The sequence below is a fragment of the Accipiter gentilis genome, chromosome 14 (genome assembly GCF_929443795.1).
Source record: "Accipiter gentilis chromosome 14, bAccGen1.1, whole genome shotgun sequence".
NCBI lineage: Eukaryota > Metazoa > Chordata > Aves > Accipitriformes > Accipitridae > Astur > Astur gentilis.
The window spans coordinates 25,716,072-25,735,543 of record NC_064893.1 but is presented as its reverse complement, the minus strand read 5'-3'; the positions used below and the strand labels follow the sequence as shown (position 1 = coordinate 25,735,543).

The window sequence follows — 19,472 nt, the reverse complement described above, 5'->3', positions numbered from 1 at the left end:
ACCCACAAAGCTGCTGTATGGACACTTCATTGTCTCCTGGTACAAACTGCACTCCAGAGAAATGACACAAAATAGTCCAGTACAAATTTTAACTCCTGCTGCCCATCTTCATGGCATGTGGAAATCAGTCCTGGCTCTCTAAAATCTCCGAGTATTACATTGCCTGTCTGCCTTGTAATTCCTCTTGCAGCTCTGCAGGAAGACCAGAGTGGCTCTGTTTCAAGCTGCATCCGGACCTCCAGCTTCCACCGAGGGCAGAACTCACCTTCCTGAAAGTCCTTAGCACACGAAGAGCTGAATTTGCAGGGAAGAGATGGTCCCTGAGAAGTGCAGAGGCAGGAGTGCGTTGCAGAGGAAGAACACCGAAGGAAGGAGCCGACGTGAGTAAAGGTAGGACTCTGGCTACCGACCCAGACAGCGTCTGTCTTGTGACTGATCCTACAGGCTTCACGTTTCTGGAGAGCAGGATTCTCCAGAGCACACTCAGGTGAGGATCCTGTTGAAGGCTAGGGCTTCAGCTGATGCACTTTCAAAAGAGACCCACAGGTTCTTGGAGACCCAGACAAACTCAGACACACGACCCAATGAAAAAGGGAAAGACATTCAGGTCGATACTATGTTCCCTAGAATACCACCTCCGGAGACTTCTATTCTTTCTTCTCTAAATGACAGAGAAACAAATGCAAGCAGAAAATGAGAAAGTGCCTTTTTAAATTAAAAAAAAAAAAAAGAGAGTAGTGATAGTCTTAGACAAAAGCAAATACTAAAACCCACCATGATAGGGCAAGGCAAGACAGGCAAATGGGCCTCTAGCAGCATAAATCAATGCCTTGTGAACAGAGATGCTGCCAAGAAAACCTCAGATGTAAACAGAATTCAGTAATCTTGCAAGCAATCCAGGAACTGATCATTTAGACCTAGAGATTTTCATGAATAAAATCGTAAAGTAAATCTATAACGTTGATGTCAATAATGCAGAACAATAGGTTTCCAGTTTTGAAAGTCCAGATAAATTATCTTGTTACTTTATAACAAAAGAGAGAATCTGTTGCTGCATGAGAGGATTTGGCACTAAATTACATGGTGGAAATAGCAGCAAAAGATCTTTTCAGAGTCCAACTTCTACGCAGGTGTTTCTTAAAGCTGAGTAAATATTTCTAGAAAGGGTGCCTTGGTTTTGTGTGTTAGGACGCTGGCTCACACTGCTCAAGCTACCGGAGCCCTTTGATACCAATTCAGGCAGTTTTCTCCTCTGGATCTCCAATGCTTCATGCGTAACACGACGTCAGTCACCAGCAAAATTTGGGGTGCCATTCCTGCATGTGTTGCCCAAGATGCTCTAGAGTCCATCCTTTACTGCAGAGGACCTACCAGGCAGCCCTTGCCACCCCACTACAAATGGCCAAAATGCACTGACAAGAGTCAAGGTATTCTTATGAAAAACTTTAAGAGAAAATCAGGGGAATTTGTTTTGCCCATTTTTCAGCCTAATTTTTGGCTTACTGGTCCCTGATGGCCTTGAGTGTGTTATTTTTAGAGAACAACTTCCCCCACCTGCTCGGAGTGTGAACCCAGGCAGGAGGGCAGCACAGATGATGTGTCCTCTGGTCCAAAACTGTCCTCAGGACAAAAGAGCAGAGGAATTTATGGTAGGGAAAGGCAAAGTGAGAGAAGGGTTTTGTCTAGGGAAAGGCACCAAAATGTTGTAGGGACTGTGAGCAACAAATGTAGGTGCTGAAAGGCGTTATGGACTAAAGACCCAGGGAATTATAGCGTGTGACAGCCGGTGCTCCTCTGGCAAAGCACCTTCTTTCCCATCAGTGCAACACAAGCTGTTACAAGCACACATACTCGGGGGCAATCAGCCCTTCGTGCTTTCCTTTACATGGCTTTAAATGCTGTTAGAAGTATTTCTGTCATTTATTGCTACTCAATAAAGTTTTATCTTGTGAAAGTCATGATTTATTTACTCCATCTTGCAGAACAGACATGTGTGCTCTCCTACATCAGCCCCCTTTACCAGTTTCATAAAATGTGTTAACAATTCATTTAAAATTCATATACAAGCCAAGTACAGTTCCTTCACAAAGCTGCACCGAGTAATATAAAGCAGCACGCGCCCTGACATATGGCACACTGACAATGTATGCTCTTAACGTCTCCCTCAGCTCTAAGTACTTCAGTGTGCTTTTGTAATTGCTCTTGCGTCCAGCCGGTCAAACAGCATCTTTCTGTTTTCCAGTTATCATAGAGCTTTTGCTAATTTTCCTTCTCAGCTACCAGGAAAACACAGATTGAGAGAATAGTTGGTTTACAGACGGACTGGTCAAGAGTTTATCTCCAGCCTTTCAGTTTATCAACCGCCTGTTTAACAGGAGGCTTTCACCTGCCCACACAAGACGCAGCTTTTTGCTGGTCTGAGTGTGAGTTACACAAGCAAAAAGGTGAGGTGAGAATCAAAATTATTCTATGCCAGTGTGGCCTCTGGGAAAATCATCTTTGCCTGTAACTCTTCCAACAGTCCTTCTTCTGAAAGGTGCGATCATCCTGTGGCTTCAGTGACCTTTTACTAATGGCTGTGAAATATCTCTGCTTATTCCCTTTGCCTGGTATATTTGGTTTTACTGCAGCACACCTGCTCAAGAGCACTGATATTTTCATTTGCCAACGCCGAAGGACCCTGGCTCTGAACCTGACCCAGGAACATCTCACCTCCAGGCTCCTCGCAGCAACATGCCCCACTTTCAACCTTGGCCAGGCAAAGAAGACTTATGGGGACACAACCTCAGACTTCATTATCCTCCGGTATCTCACGAGATTTCCATAATTCCCAACACGACGAGACGTGAGGGATCTGTGAGATCTCTGCAGCGTGCTTTTTCCCTTCTATTGCTATTTTAACAGAGCCGTGCACTGGGACAGACAGCTTGATGTTTGTGAATTCCAGAGGGAAACCTATGGGCAATTTGGAGCTGACCTAAACAGTAACGATAATTTTGGGGTGTGGACAGGACCCAAGCGTGTGCTTCAGGCCCTGACTGTCCTTCAGAAATGCACCCGGCTGGGCGGCTCTGCTCTGTGTGAAGTTAGGAGGAGTCCTTGCTGCATTCCTCACAATGTTGCTACACACATTTGTGCAATATTTGGCTTATTTGTGCAACATAATTAATGAAACATGTCTCATTGGCACCAGCATCCCTAGGGACCCTAAAGCAAATGGGAGCCTTTGAAGCCTTAAAGGGTCTTAAAAGCAGAAAATATTTACCACAAGTTTATTAAACCAAGCTTTACTGGTAATAAATTAGCAGCCTGTAGACATGCCCTTTTCTTGAGAAACTGACATTAATCTTTTCGAAAAATACAGCAACGATTTGCAATGTTCATAGCACCTCTCAATCTTTCCATTCAGAAGCTGCCGATGCACTTTGCTACCAAAACCTCTCAGCTTGGTAAGCTGTCCCTTCCCAGGGCAGGTCCTCTGCAGAAAACAGCAATGAGTCGAGGGACTCCTGTCCATACGCAATTCTCAGAAAGTCCATGAAAGACATCAAGCCTTATATAGCGCTTACAGGTGCATGTGAGCAAAACCCCACACATAACACCGTCATGTTATTCCTTTTCCCGTAGCCGCTGATCCATGACGCTGGAAGTATTTTAAAGACATTGACCCAGAGTCTCGGTAATTCAGCTGAGGGTGGCTGATATGTCTGTTCTGTCCCTACATCTGCAGTTTAGGTTATGTGATCTTACTGTGCTGTTTCAAAACCACAAAACTCTGCGGGGGCAGGGGGGCTACGGATTTGCACATCCCTTACACTGCACCATTGTATGGTAAATTATATTGGAGCCTCTCCTGAGCTCATTAACAAAAGCCCATTGTTTGAGGGTGTTATATATCCCACGTGCTCTGCCCAGGAGTTATACTTGTATCATGAAATTGTTGGCGAGTTCACATGAGAACTGTTTTCTAGTATTTCTCTTTGGATTTTTAATGACATTTGTGCAGGTGCACAGCTTTAAAAAGGGCTTTTTTCTCAGTCTACGGAGCTGTTCCAAAATTCAGCTGGAGCAAGAGCCATTCCCAGCAATGCCTGATTTTTAACAACGATCTCAAAATTTTGTGTTGCTTCGCCTAGTATTACTCGGTTTTACTTACTAAGGCTGTGATTGAGTATCTTTCCCTTAAATAGGGCATATGAGTGGGGGCCAGCTTGTACAGCTCAGTGAGAGCTAAATCAAGTCCAAGGCAATTGCACTTGAGGATGTGTACAGATATTAAGAAGTTCATCTTCTCAGTGTAAATGCTGTCTGAAGGTAATAAACAATTAAGTTTTATTGCAGGATCAAGCCTTACGTGCCAGGCAGAATATCCCTCATTGTGTTTGACATAACCTGATAACTATCTAAAAGGTCTAAAACCTGTGGACTGGCATCTGTGACCATGGCTTTATAGCAGAAAGGGCTTGGTGACAGAAGAGCCTTAGAGCGTTCTTGCCCCGTTGCACCTTTCCCAGTTGCTATCCTGAGCTGGCTCTCCATCCTTTGATTTTTGTGTGTGTGTGTGTGTTTTTAAGCTGGATCAGTTCCCTGAGCTGGATGACAGACTGGTTTCACAACTAGATGGGCCAGCACGGGAAGGACTGTGGTGCATGGAAGAAGCAACGTGGAGGGAGTCCTGGATTGTTGGAAGCCGCAATTGCCTCAAAACTCGCCGTAACGTGAATCCACAGATAAGGTTAGTCATAGCCTGCAACGTGCAGCTGATGACTGACCCCATGGGAGAATAGCTTCCCAGCAGCATTGTGCAAGGGGCTGATACTCTGTCTTCCTAAATCCTACAGGGCTGAAGCTTATTTGTACAACAAACAAGGCCCAGTTGGAGTTTGCTGTGCAGAATTGTGCCTCTCTAATATAATTCAGCTGTGTATGTATTTCATTGCAAAGAAAATACAGCTATGACTTCTACTAGGTTCCTGCATCACTGGCCACTACATTAGTGCTAAATGTTTGTTTGATTTATACGTGTTCAAAGAAGTGTATTGGGCAGGATTCTGAATAAATGCAAATCAGAGGTGAATCATCTAAGATATTTGGAGTTACAGGCACAAGCGGGATCTGAGTCAGGCCACTTGTCCTAGTTTCTGTCACACAAACACTAACCCTTATAAATCATTAATTTCCAGACTGTTTATTATCCGGGGGAAGTAACAAAACAGTAGTATCACATAACACATCCTAAGAATGCCTTGTTCATTTTAAGAGCAAATAAAACTAAATAGCACCAAGTTGTTAGTGATGCAGCCTACGAGACCAAGCAGAAACACAAAAAGGGGGCATTAATCAGGCTGAGGCCACAAAATAAACAGGGGAATGGGTAAAAAAAAAGAAAAAGGAAAAAAAAGGTTGGACAAGAGCGACTTCACATAGGCTATCTTCACACAGATATTCTTTGTTTACTGTCACATGGAAATTTCCTCTGCTCATTACATGGTGGGGCTTTCACCGGGGACGCCGCAGCAGTGCTATTAGAGCACGAATGGGTTCCACAGCTGCTGCTGCTGTTACCCTTATCTGCCTTTCTCACAGGAATAATTTACCACCTATCCACAGGCAGAGAAGAGAGCAGAGCCACCGTTTCAAAAAAATAATCATCAAAATTAATTACTCCGTCAAGAAAGCAAACTTTTTGTTGTTTTGTTAGCACGGCCCCTCCTCTAATGTGTTTGTCATATGTCACCCAGGAGCCGCTTGTGATGAGGTAACGACATGAATTCCCATCTGAAGATGAGGCAGAGAAAGAGCGAGGGTGACGCTTATCTTTGCTATAAGTCCGCTGAAGTGCAACCTTTCCACGCAGCACCGGCTCCAGGGGCGCAGAGAGGACCCTCCCGTGGGGAGAGGACGCTACAACCCACGGACACTGCCAAGGCACGGAGATTCACTCATGCACCTTGCTCCAAAATACCATGGGAGAGTTGCTAGCAGGAAGACGAGAGCTAGCTAAAATAGGTGGAAATTCTAACGTATTTTGTAGCCTTTCAACAGATAGTGCTGACAGCTGAGAAATGCACTGTTATTTATTCCTTGCAGGTTTGCTAATACAGCCATGCCAGAGACTGGACTGCTTTGGTAGTGTCGAACCTCACCAGCACAAAAAGTATTGGCTTTTTGTCAATTTAGCTTAAATGACTTCCCACTTTCACTAGTAAAAAGACCTTTTCTGGCCAATATACCAGAGTTTATATTGAGCTGGTTTTTTCGTTGGCCTTATTTGTCAGTAAAGTATTGTACCTCTAAAAGAGAAGTTAGCAAAACTGTAATCCAAGCCTCACACGTTATTTTGGTCCATATGTTATTTATTTTAATCTCTCAAGGTTCCAAAATACTATATATTTACAGTTGCCCTTTAAAGTTATTGTTAGTTACAAAATATTAGAAACATAGTTTAACCTATAAAATGCATAATTAAATTAATCTTTACCATGCTTTTTTTACATCACACAGGAAACATTTTAGTCTGATGAATACCATGGATATATAATTAGTACTTTATACCATAAACTAGATTATAACTTACACTGTCCACCCTGGCTCCAAAAATCCTTGCAGATTTTAATTCAATTGCTGCACTTTATCTGGATGAAAGCATTTGAATTCTGTTATTATTCTTCTTCTGTGTGGATTTGTGCCTTTATATAGGTTAGATGTGGTAGTAGTTTTAAAAAGAAGTTTAGTGGAAGTCTCAAATTAGGCATTTGCATCTATATTTAGGCATCTACCAGATCTTAAATGCTGAACATCTGATTTTTCTAGCTGAGGTTTGCCTAAGTTAGGGTTTAATGGGAATCAAGACTGGCCAATAAAAGCAAAGGGAAACTAATTTTGAGGTATTTCTGAATTTCAATGGAAACTGGGGACTTGACCTGCTCAGGCTCTTTTAAAAGCCCTCTTACATGCCTATCTGTACCTTTCAACACCTAAATACCTTTCAAAATCGGGCAGGACACTTTGGATAAATGTTTAACAGTAAACCCAATAAAATCTCCTTGTTCTCTTTGATTTGTCGTTTCCACCGCCTGAGAAACTTTTAGATATTTTTGGCACCAAGACACCCCTTGAGGTAGATCTGCCCTTTTCAATTTTCACTGAAGATAAGTTAGATGTGGTTGCAATTTAAAGACATTTTAAAAACGGGATCCTGAAATTAGCCATGTGCTTCTATATTTAGGCATCTCCCAGATTTAAACACCCCGTGCCTGGTCGGGGGGATTGATCTTCTGCGGTTCCTCGCTCCAGCCGAGGGCTCGGCCGGGCGTGCAGCCTCCGCAGGGGCTGCTGCAGGACGCAGAGGCAGGCCATTTATTCTCCTATTACAGAGCCATTCCTGTGTTTATACCATCTTGTTTAGCTTACTCCTAATGCACATCCTAAGACGTACCTCTAATACACATCCTAAGACATGTTTATGAAAATTCTTTATAAGCAAAATATTTTACTTCCATTGAGTAAGTTCAGATACAGAACAGCCTCAGCGCTACGGGCTGGTTCAACTGCACTCTTGCTCTCTCCCTGTGCATCTTTTACTTAAAAACTCAGTCTTCAGCCCACCCACATTACCGCAGCAAGACCCAATAATTGTAACATATGGATTCTCGGCCAATCTTGTGCTGTTCTTGCTAACATGTTTGCAAGTGGTAATTATTCTTCAGAAGATTAAATACTGCGTAGAGCTGCAGAAGGTAAATTGTTAGCTGGAGAACGAGCAGCTAGGGTTTGGACTCATTTGGGGGGTTTAATTCTTTAAATGCTTCTTCAGAGCAGATACTGCATCCCTTTATGAAGCACATATTCCCAAGGTGTGACCCTCCACTGTCTGCTAATTGGGAAATCCGTTACATCAAAAGGGCTCAAATCAATGGCATTATTGCAGTGTCTAAGCATCAAAACCATGCCTTGATCTTAAAAAGATCTGGAACATTTACAGAGCCCACTGACTCCATTTGTGGGTGCTCAGCACTTCTGAAAATCAGGCAAGAAGCTTTTAAAGATTAAACAATAGCCCGACTCCAGCAGGAAGTAAAATCATTTAAAATTTGAAAAGAGACACATAAAAAGGGGACATGACATTCAAGAGATATTTTATTATATTAGACAGCAAATTCATAGGAAATGCTTTTTCAGTGAAGTGATTTACTGCACTGTGGGACTCATGGCCACCGAGACGGGGATTTTAAAAGTTTCGCGCACAGACTGGATGACAGAACTATCTTTGTTTAACTGTTATTGCTAATGGCATTTCTGCAAGGATTGTTTAACCTCGGGCTTCAGGGTCTAATCTATACTCTGATTTTCAGGTCAAGATGAAACCTAATGTGGTGGCTGATTATCTTGCACGGTCTTTTACACCATCTTCCCTGAGCATCAGATGATGTCCAGTATCAAAAGTGGTTATTGAACGAGATAGGCACCTTCCCCTCCCCTGGTTTAGTCCCACGTAGTCATTTCTGTCGTCCCAAAATCAAGTTTTGGTGTTCAGACACTGCAGGAAAGGTACTGTGCAAATGTCCTGCAGAGAGATTCTTTCTCTAGAAGATAGAGATGATGAGCACAGCAATAACCACCTACTCCGGTAGAAGTTTTCTTCGCTGGATGCTATGATTTGTCCCCAGAGTCTAACTCCACATGGACCCAGTCCCACATGCCCTAATCTCAGATTCATCAGGATTCAGGTGGGTACCACATGCCATACCGCTGAACTCAGCCTTCTCCTGCATTACTTATATTTATTCTTTCCTGAAAAAAAAAAAAAAAAAAAGCCCATGTAAGAATATTTTACATGCTTTTTAAACTCATAAATATAATGAATCAAAGGCAATTTGGCAAATCTGTTTTATGGCTAGAGGCCCACCGTGGATCTGCCCACTTAGTTAAACTCAGTCTTGCTCAGGCATCTTTCTACTTTGGAAGAATCTGTCACTTGGAGCTAATCGATCACAGTGACATCCCATCCTTCCCCAGCACTAGAATGCATGTTTCTTTTTATTTGCCCATTCCTTCAATTCTTGCCATCTATCTCCCTTGAGATTTCTTTCCTTATTTTTAATACTTCTTCCAAGTTGTATCTCCACAATCTATTTACCTGCTGTGATCATCAGACTAAAACCAGAAAGAGACTGAAGTTCATACTCCCAGCAGGCTGAAATCTGATTTCCCTTGTCTGTTTTATTCACGTATCATTGATAGTATCTGGAAAACTGAATATCCACTGGGTTTAGATGCATAAATTTCACATAAGAGTGAGATAAACACAACATTATGCCTCATAAGTATTCAGAGGAAAAAACCAAAACCAGATATTAGCTTCAATTACCCCAAAAGCTCCAAAATTATCTTAAAGTTATCTGAGATTTTTATATATATAAAAATAGATCTATATATATATACACACACACAGAGGATATATATAAATACTGGATATATATATATACTGGAAATATATATATATATATATATACACACACACTGGAGAGAGAGACATATACTGGAAGCGTTCTGTTTACTTTCTGGGGGTTTGCGACCTTAGGATGAACCCCACAGAGACCCCACATTTTCAAGCTTTTCATTATTATCACATATTGTAAGATTACAGATCTGCCGAAAAAAGGCTTCTCTTACAACCATTTGTTTCTCTAGGAACTTCAGTTCTAAAGGAAACATGAAATATCGTGGGAGTTAGTAACCTAAAACCGAAGAGTTTGTTTCAAGAAACTGCTTGATATGAACATTGAGTGCTCTGAATAGTAGTCATTCATTTTCAGAAGTGCCATCAGCTGGCCACGTAACAGTGGGTTCCCAAAATTATGGAAGTTTGCATAAATATCTCCTCAAACAGGCACTAGTGAATTAAAACTTTTTTCCTCTTTTTTTGCACATGCATGGATGGAACTTCCATCGTATTTCACAGATAACACATAACTCCATGTAAAGCTGGATTAAATAAAATCAGTTTTTCTTGAAGAAATGTTGCAAGTAGGGGGTAAGGTAGAAGAGAAGCTGGTGAGCCACCAGGGTTATGGGGCCAGAGCCTCAGCTGTTACCCATTAGGTTGCTGCTGTCAGAGCCCACCTACAGCCACCCCATCGCACCAGAGCTCCTGGCTGTGCCTGAGGAACCAGCCAAAGGTTTGGAGGATGCACGTGAGGGAAGATGCCGTTCCCTGGTTATGGAATAACGGCACAAAGGAAGAGCTGGGCGTTTCGCTCCTTAGGATTTATGAAGGCTAAACAGGTGAACTTATGGATTACTTTGTCCTGCCCCTCCTGTATTAGTCTAGCCAAAGCATGTTACTCTGAGCGCTAGTGAACTAGTAAATCAGCACTTTCAGGATTTTTCACTGCTGCAAATCCATCGCAGAGCCATGGCAGAAATTGGAGGGGAGGCTGCAACACCCCCCTGGGACCAGCAAACTGGGTGTTTGTGCTGTGATATGATCAAGCCTTTCCTGACTTCATGAAATTTCAAGTCTTCTTAAGTCTTTATCTACTTGAAGCCTTATTTTGGAGTCACTACTCCTGATTAGCTCTCTGTAGATACCTAAATATTTGAAAAGCTGCTTAACCTTGAGGAACACCCCCAGTGATTCACTGCAAAGGGGGAGGGCAGGGTATTTTTAAAAGAAAAAAGTTGTGCCCGTAGTATATAATTGCAGGACTGGAGGTAAATCCACTGTAGCCCCAGAAACTCTATCCTGGGTTACTCATTCTGAGTATTTCTTCTGAGGTTGTTTGTTTGTGTACGGCTGCCCCAGGCTATTGCAGCAAAATTCCTGGTGCTGAAGCAACTCCATTCATACGGGCAGGGCCTGAAATAACGTGCAGCGAGGCAATACGCAGCTCCTCAGTATTAGCCGGTCGCTGCAGATGTAAACCCTAGCCAATCTGGATTCAGTTCTCTTTACATACCACCCTGTTAATGCCATTAAAAATATAGAGAAACAAAGCTGGAGGGAGAAATTCCCATCGTTTATATTTACACCATGCATCCAACAGACCTTCCCCTTCTCTGGAAGAGTTACAGAACACATTAATTGAGCTTCAGGGTGGCTGATAATTACATAATTGCAGACTAATTTCCCTTTTCCTAGAGGTGAAGTTACAGCGGTGGCAAAAAACCCTGCACAGCCTTCTCAAAAGGAGAAATGCTCCTGTATACACGAGACCTGATCCTGCCCCGTCCAGGGCTATGATGGCAAGAACCTAATATAAGGCAGAGACCGGCCGGGGTGGTGCAGGTGTTGTGGATGGCAGGAGGCTGCAGCCCGCGGCTGGCGTGGTCCAGCCCCACGCACCTCGCCTCCTCTGTGGATGGACCCACAAGCATTTTTTGTGGCTGTGGGCTGAGGAAATGATCCAGCTGAGCTAGCACCTTTTTTTTTTTTTTTTTTTTTTTTTTTTTTAACGGGGTTATTTTTCAGCCAGTGCAGCATAAAAAGAACAAAAGAGAGGTGGGAGCACAGGCCGGTTTAGCCACGATGCTGTTTAGTGCTGATACTCAAATGTCACCGAACTGAACCGGGAGGCTTTGGCTCTGTGACCGTGCAAACTCTGTCTAAAGACTTGCTGCCGCCATCCTTCCTCTTTCCATCCCTGGCTGGAAACAGGGGTGGCAGCAACCGGGTATTTTGGCTCATCCCAAACTGTAACTTCACCCTGAGAGAAAACACCAGCTCTGCTGATTGTAAGCGACTTGGGCTTTGTCATCTTCTGTGTTTAAACAGCCCTGAGCGCACTGCCCAAAATAAATAGTGGGGCCGGGGGTGGGGAATGAGGGCGATGGACTGCTCCCTGATTATTGTAGGTGGTGATACCGCTTCTGAGAGCAGCATTAGCATCCAAAATTCAAGCCTTGGTTTCACCATTACTCACACTGAGCTCGGGCAACCTCTCTCGTATAAAGCCTGTCTGGGAGAACCAGCGTTCAGTATTTTATATGGGGTGGGTGAGGATGTGCCACCTTGGCACCGAGTTCTTCTTTCCTTATGTCATACAGAGGGAACACCCTGCACCTTGGTGACACATGATCGGGTCTTCCAACCCTCAGGCAATACATTTATACCTTCTTTGACATGGCTGTAGTGATGATAAATATAGGTGTGTTTCTTAAGATTACTTCAGGTGGTCTCTGAAGGCACAAGTTCTTACTTTTCCCAAAATAATAAAAAAGATCTCAGCCATCTTTAAACCTATTGGGAGGCCTATAGCTTCAGACTCAAATTGCAACTTGAAAAGGTTTGTAGGAAAGAAGTCTGCAAATGTATTTAGTGTATGAAAAATGATTTTCTAAAAAACGCACAAGATGTTCTTTCACCTAATTCTCTGTATTGATTTCTGTGGCATCATCTTCTTCCTTCTCTTTTTCTTTTAATGCATTTCTATTTCTTCTGAACACACAAAACCCTGTTTCTTTTACAAAACGGAAAAAAGAAGCTTTCCTTCCCAATCCGTAATTTTGTTTTCTTCTGTAATTGTAAAAAGAAACTCCTGGAAAATCAATATATTGTTGCCAAGTCATACACAATCGGGACTGGAGTAAGCTTAGTAAATAAAGGAAATTGCAATCTTTTCCTCTCTTTGGTCACCCTTTAGTACATGCAAGGTGACTGCCAATGTCTTCGGTGTCTCCCCTCCTCCCTGAAAATTTAAAAGTTAATCTCGGAGATGAAAAGAAAAGTTTGAAAAGAATTGTTCTTGGAGTCAAAATTCCTGATGTCCTAAATTACAGCAACCCCCACGCCGAAGTGATTGGCTCCTTCAAGTAATCTGACCCGTCTCAATTAACTAGCACAGAGATAAAGATTGCTCATGCTAAAGTTGTCACATAACACCAGGCTTAGAAATTGGAAAATCTCAAATAAAAGAAAGATACCTGTTCAGCTATATCAATACTTTCAACATATATCAATATTTGGATACGATTTACTCTCTTGATGTGCAAAATTGAGGGAATTTATGTACCTGAACCTAACAAGCAGGGCTTCTTGTCGAATAACCGCTTTAATTAAAATGTATAAGACACCAGTTACTAGCTGAAGCTTTGAGAGAGCTAGGATCTGTGTTGCTTTTTTCAAGGCACAACTGTCATCTGCAAAATATACACATGGAGTTTTGAAGCTCAGATGTGAGCTGCTTACAAATCCAAGGGGGGCAGAAGATGTTTTGCCGACTTGATTTGCACCTGCAGTTAAACAGACATGCAGGCTAGGCTAATTTACACTGAAACTTAATTGCAAGCATAAATCTTGTGTATACAAATGACATATAAATAAAACCTCTCCTAGATATCCATGATCTGTTACACAAAGGAGCCAAGAGCCCCATATCTCCTTTTTTTCATGGTTATAGGTCTCACTTTGGGATACGGAATTACTTTAATGCATTTGTCTTCTTCCCTGAAAATACCTAACTGTGGGATGTCAAAAAAATAAATCAGGATCCAATTTGTCCTGGAGTACTTTTAAACAGAGATGCTGTTAACAATTAATCAGCAAAAAGAGTGTGGGGAAACACAAGCATGTAGGTTACAATTTATTAACTGTAATTCCAGCCTGTTTGAGCGTCCGGCAAAGGTGCTTTGTTGCTCTTGAGTTTTTGTGGAAGGAGCCAAGATTGAGTGTTATAAGGAATGGGTCAAGGGTTTATAGATTTCCCGAGGCCATTTTTATCTTCTAAACAATATTTCATGTGCAGAAGGCACTCTGAGACTCCGCAGGTGAGCGGCGTACAACTGGACCAGTGTTCTTTATGTGAGTGGAAAGTTTTTGATGAAGCCCAAAGGAGAAGGTTAAAAAAAAGGTAACATCCGAAGAAGAACAAAAAGCAACCCAAGCTGGGTGTTTCCCCTGAAAATACCTCTCACATAACACCTTATTTCCATATAAACTTGAATGTTTGGGGGCTTTTGAGGAGCCTGGATAAGGAGATCCAATGAGGCTAAGACATAGAAGGCTCAAGAGACCTCAAGTCATTTCATGCCTGGACCAGAATGGAGCACCCTCTCAATAATGTTGGTATTTTTATGGACGTTTATGCTGAAATAGGACTAGATATTTTGAGGGTTGAATTTAATTTCATTTTGTCACATGGCTGGTCAGTTAAGGGGCTGCTTTTTTTTTTTTTTTCTCTTCCGCAAGATGTATTCTCTCGGTTTTTCCTACTTGAGTTATGAGCCTGCTGTTATTCTGATAAGCCTGTTTATGGTGTGACCTACTTAACCAGGGCTCTGGTGGCTGGAGGCTCACGGTAGTGCAAAGACTAAAGGCCACAAACAGGAAAAGATATCATATGAAAAAAAAGTTTTCAGGCTTTTGTCCTTTACATGCTGCAAGGTGTCAAGCACTGAACCAGCGCCGAGACCATTGTTCAACCAACTGCTCTTTTCAAATGGAAATGTCTGCAAAAGCCATGTCAGCAAAAGGAATTCTTTGCTTAAACTGTGGCTCCTAGCTTATATCCTACAATAAAACCTGAGGCCTATTTGTCCATACTTAGGACTTGTTACTAGGTTTTAAAGCTCCTTTCAGGCACAGTTTTAGCCTAATCTGGCTATACCACTAGCACGGGCAAGATTATGAAGCTGCAAGGTTATGTTGCCTTTGACTTGCGAATGTATGTCAAAAGTCTGGTTTATAGTTTCCACCAGTGTAATTGTTTTTTAAAAAATACCTTTCTACAGAAGGCACTGGAGCGACATAGGACTAGCTACATCTACACAGGAAACAGGATCAGGGATTTCCAAAGGTCTGTTGATTTTTCAGCTTTCATGCTCTGAAGATATATTTCCTTTGAAGTGTCTCAAATAGGGTGGTATCCAATTATATTTGTAATCCCAATCTAATTCAATCAGGGACTCCAATTATAGCTGATCTGTCTCTTAATCCAGTTAAAGTCTGTAGAGTAGACTGCACCTTAGCGAACATAACTAAATTAAAATTCAAGCTGTTGAACACTTGTAACCAGGGCTAACCAAGTTACAGCCAGAACTAGCTGAAAAGTGGGAGGTTTGCCGTGGAAATGGGCTGATCTTCATTTAATGGCCAAACCCTGCATCAGTTCTCCTCGCAGCTAACTCTCTGCCAAGCTTCTAATTACAAAGGCCCTTAAAAAGTACTTTTAGGCTGAGCCAAATACAGCTATTTTAGCTTCATCTAGTGGTTTTCTTCCTCTTGAATGCTTCCTCCCAGCTCCCCCAGCAGTGGGCTCAGGAGCACTAATGCAGTGCCACCTTCACAAGTACATCACCTTGCAACTCTTTGGAGCGAGTGGCCTAGCAACTGCTTGGCATCTTATCTGCTTACCATGAGGCCATGGCACGTCTGGAGCAACCAGGCAGATACTCAGGTCTTGCACAAATGCATCCTCACCTGTGCACCTCTTAAAAAAAAACGCCTTACCTGAAGAGATTTCATGCAGTGCACATTTGAGGGACAGCAGGTAGACGACCTGACATACATGGTTATGGTCTATCACTTACTTACACTGCTACAGGGAATAATCAGACAGCATTAAGGGTCTTGTGGGTAGAAAAGCTGACAGAGTGTAAAAGAGATGCCAGGGGAACTTCACAGATGGCGACAGCCCTGCTAGCCAGTCGTTCTGCATCGGTGTGACTTTAGAAAACACATCGCTCTAGTTAACTAACCAATGTTAAAACCAGCAGGTCCTAAACAGTTTGATCAGCAAGTGTGGATGGGGTTACGACGAAACAACTGAGCCTCATGGGTGGGAATACTTTAGGGTTGTGGGGTTTTGTTTCGGTTGTTTGGTTTTTTTTTTTTTTAGTTTATACCAGAATTGGCTGGCTGAAGTGACCTTGACCAACAAAACAGCAAAGATGTCCTATTGTGTTTAATCATACTCAGGGGCAGCTATTAAATTTAATTAGTTCTGTCCCAACTGCCACTTGCTCAGTTTCAATGTATTTGCCTACCAGTTCCAGCCCCCCTCTTTCAGTTTTAAGGGCTGTACTTAAGCTGCCTTGGTGAAGACTAAAGTCTGTTTCAACCATTTTGGGAGATAATGTATGACCTAACACTCAACAATCATTTCCTTTGTTTGAAGAGAAAATTGAGTAGCAATGCCGTCTCTTGCTGTAAGTGGTATCTGACGGCAGGAACACCTTGCAGAAAATGTCCATTTACCCCAGTTTGGCCTGAACTTTCTGATCTGACTTAAGACGTGTTTAGAAAGGCACGTGCCTTCTCTTAAACGTAGTAATATAACTCCATGGCTATACGGCATCCAGACTGAATAAACACTCTGGGAATTTATAGCATTATACCTGTAGTTTGAATTTTTGGTGATGACTCTTATTGTGTAAAGAAATTCAAATGTAATTGTTTAGTTGTCCAATCTAAGTAGTAGGATACTGAATAATTTCAAAAGTGTAGTCTTAACTTCAGTGGGTTATTCTGCTGTGGCACTTTGGCATCTCTATGAAAAGCCAGAAAAAAATCCCTTTAATCATTCATTTAAAAGAATGGTACTGGAAATTTCATCAAAACTGGAGATATGCATTTAAATCAGAGTTTCTTGAAATAATATTACTTATGGCAAACAGAACATACTACCATCTTCCAGTCTTGGTCAAGAATTGATCTGCAGGAAAGTTGGAACAAGAAGAACGAAGTGATGACTTTCTTCCAAACTTTAATCTTAGTACAAGATCTATAAACTGTGAAAATAGGATACCACCCACAGGAAATCGTACAGATGTTCAAGAGTGATCATACTATTATATCCCTTCCATTTCCCCCCTCATTCCTGGCATAAAGAGTGGAGTGCTTGATAATTTCAGATATTTCACTCATCATTCTGCAACTAAGCTAATGCTTCTCCAAAAAAAAGTGCAATTCATAGGTGTGTGTCCTTTTTTCTTCAGGCTGTCATTTGGATAATCTTGTGTTGACTTCATTCTATTCATGGTGTTAAGTGTTAATGTTTTGGTTTGTTTTGTCCTCTTGCCTTCCAGTCATAACAGTTGAAGACAGGGGGCTTGGGGATTTTTCAGTTGTTGTTAATTTTAGGTTTTTTTTTTAACTAAAAGCTGAGCTATCAAAGACCAGATGGCACCTCCAAAACCTGCAAATGCTCTGAATCTCCACTAACAATTAGTTGTCAGTCCTTCATTAGGTATGCCATGAACCACATTCACCCACAAGGGGACTAGCCAAATTTAGGATTGGGATATAACTGATAAGAGTAATTGGAAAAACTGCTGTAGCAAAAAAAAAAAAAAAAAAAAAAAAAAAAAAAAGGCATTAGGTCTACAATGTAAAAAAAAAAAAAAATCTTATTAATCATAGTTGTAGAAGCAGAAAATGAGAGCTAATTTTACTAAGTAAAAGACCCCTGCTAAGTGGTATTTTGACATCTGAAAATAATTCAGTTTCGATCTTGGTGCTTCACTGACATGAACAAGGAAATTCATAATTCTCTCCCCGAGCTGTTGTTTCAAGCCGTCTCCGCACAGACGATCGCAGTCGGCTTGAGCCCAGTTAGCAGATTTTCTTTGCAACCACCAGGAACACAGACCTGGGAAGAGACCTTTTGGAACCAAGCTTATTCCTTTGCTAGGACAGGCAACTTGTTCCGTGTGCCTTTCATGAGCTGCTTTTTCGGATAACGTAATGGCACAATGTATCAACAACTTGATTATGAAGGAATACTACCTGCGATTCAGTCACGGTTGTCTGAGATGATGAGCATACAGGGGGAGGTTGGCCCAATTTGTTGCCTACGAAGTTGTATTTAGCATTGCCATTTGACTAAATATTTCACCATCGCATTCGGATATGGTTTGGTATTCAGAGAAAAAATTATGCCTCATAATCAAAGCCCATTAGCCTAGTTCCCAATTATGAAGGGGATTTACCATAAGCAAATAGCAGCCCGATGCACCGGAGGCAGGGGCTGCCGGCACACGGCTGTTATTCCGAGACCCTTACACCACTGCTGGCCCTACATCCCCACTGTAAAAGGGGATAATAATTGGACATCTCCAAAGGCTCCATGACAGCTTAGTGCTAAGAAAGGGTTTGTGTACCTTGTCTGGGAGGAAACGATCTCACAGGATTCCTGTTAGTATCTGTGATGTACCATTGGGTCACGAAATTCAGCGAAGGCAGCACCACAAATACAAGTTACACTTACCTCTGATCTTATGTTTATTCAGAAGCAAGTAAGTGTTTGAAAATGAACAAATATTGCAGAGTAGAAGGAATACTATTCATTTAACACGCAGTTAATCCATTCCTTAAAATACTTGGTTTGTATTCTTGGGCAAAGCCGGATCTCTCATTCTCCAGATTGCATCTGCCATCTAAGACAAGATATTACACGAGGAGACTTTTCATGCCGAGAGAAATAGAGCTGATAATGTTTACTCTTGCGTAGATGAAACGCTTGGGCATTTTAACAAACATCCAGAGATTTGTTTGTTTACCTGCCTAGCCCACATGCCTCTCATTCCTCCTGGCTGGGGAGGCAGTTGGTGGTTCATTCAAAAAGTTACAATTCCTATGTTATTCCTTCCCTTGCTCGGGAGAGCTAAGGTTTGAAGTTCAGTTGTGTCCTGCATCTTCACTCAGATGCATCTTTGGTAAAACACATTTTCAATGTAACAGCCCAGAACCCATGGGACTCAGCAGTCCATCAGTTGCATTAGGAGTACCATTATGAAGGTGGTATTCCTACAGTGCTTGTAACATCTTAGAATTGGCAGCGTTGTCAGTCTGAGTACAAGAGACCCTGTTCACAAAAGGGAGGGTAACTACAATTTTCTACTTGTTACGCCGCCCCCATGTTGTCTCTTTCTCCTTCACCTTTCCATACTGTAATGGAGGTGTGAAAATCTTACCACCTCAGAACTCCTCCTCCTCTCTCCAGCCTCATCATCAATGTCTAAATATTATTCCTAAAAGATAATAATGCAAAATAATGTAACCTCTTCACAGTAATCCCAGCTAACAGAGCTGGAGTGAAGAGTGAGCGTGGAGCAGATGACTGTGCAGACAGTCACATCCACTAAAGCAAGAGGGCTTGCTGCTATCGGAAAGTTTCAAAACAATATAAACAGCTTGTCACACTTAACTAGTTATTAATTAATAGTTCTGTGATGCTGTTACACGGACGCTGTGTTTGTTCAGTGATGGGAGGAAAATAGGAAAATGGGAGCGCTCTTAATAGCTTTGTTGCAGCTCTTCGTTACTGTTTTACTTCATATTTTGGCTCTTGTATATTTAGGACTGAGTGTCCAAGGGAATTTAGTGCCTAGATCCCTTTAGGATGTTCAAAAGAATTGGCATCAAAGATTTTAGAACAGTGATTAAAAAAACCTGGAAGCAAATTCAGGAGAGTTTCTAAACTTAACCTGAAGCTTATTCATGAACAGGTGTACCCCCTCGCTATATTGGCCTG

At 42.0% G+C, this 19,472-nt stretch overlaps 1 long non-coding RNA gene across 1 annotated transcript; it reads left to right on the top strand.

Moving 5' to 3' along the window:
- The first annotated feature begins 209 nt into the window (after positions 1-209).
- Positions 210-6,960, top strand: LOC126045517 (uncharacterized). The gene is made up of 3 exons (XR_007508104.1): positions 210-390; positions 4,575-4,735; positions 5,742-6,960. It is a non-coding gene; the product is annotated as an uncharacterized LOC126045517 (long non-coding RNA).
- The last annotated feature ends 12,512 nt before the right edge of the window (positions 6,961-19,472 follow it).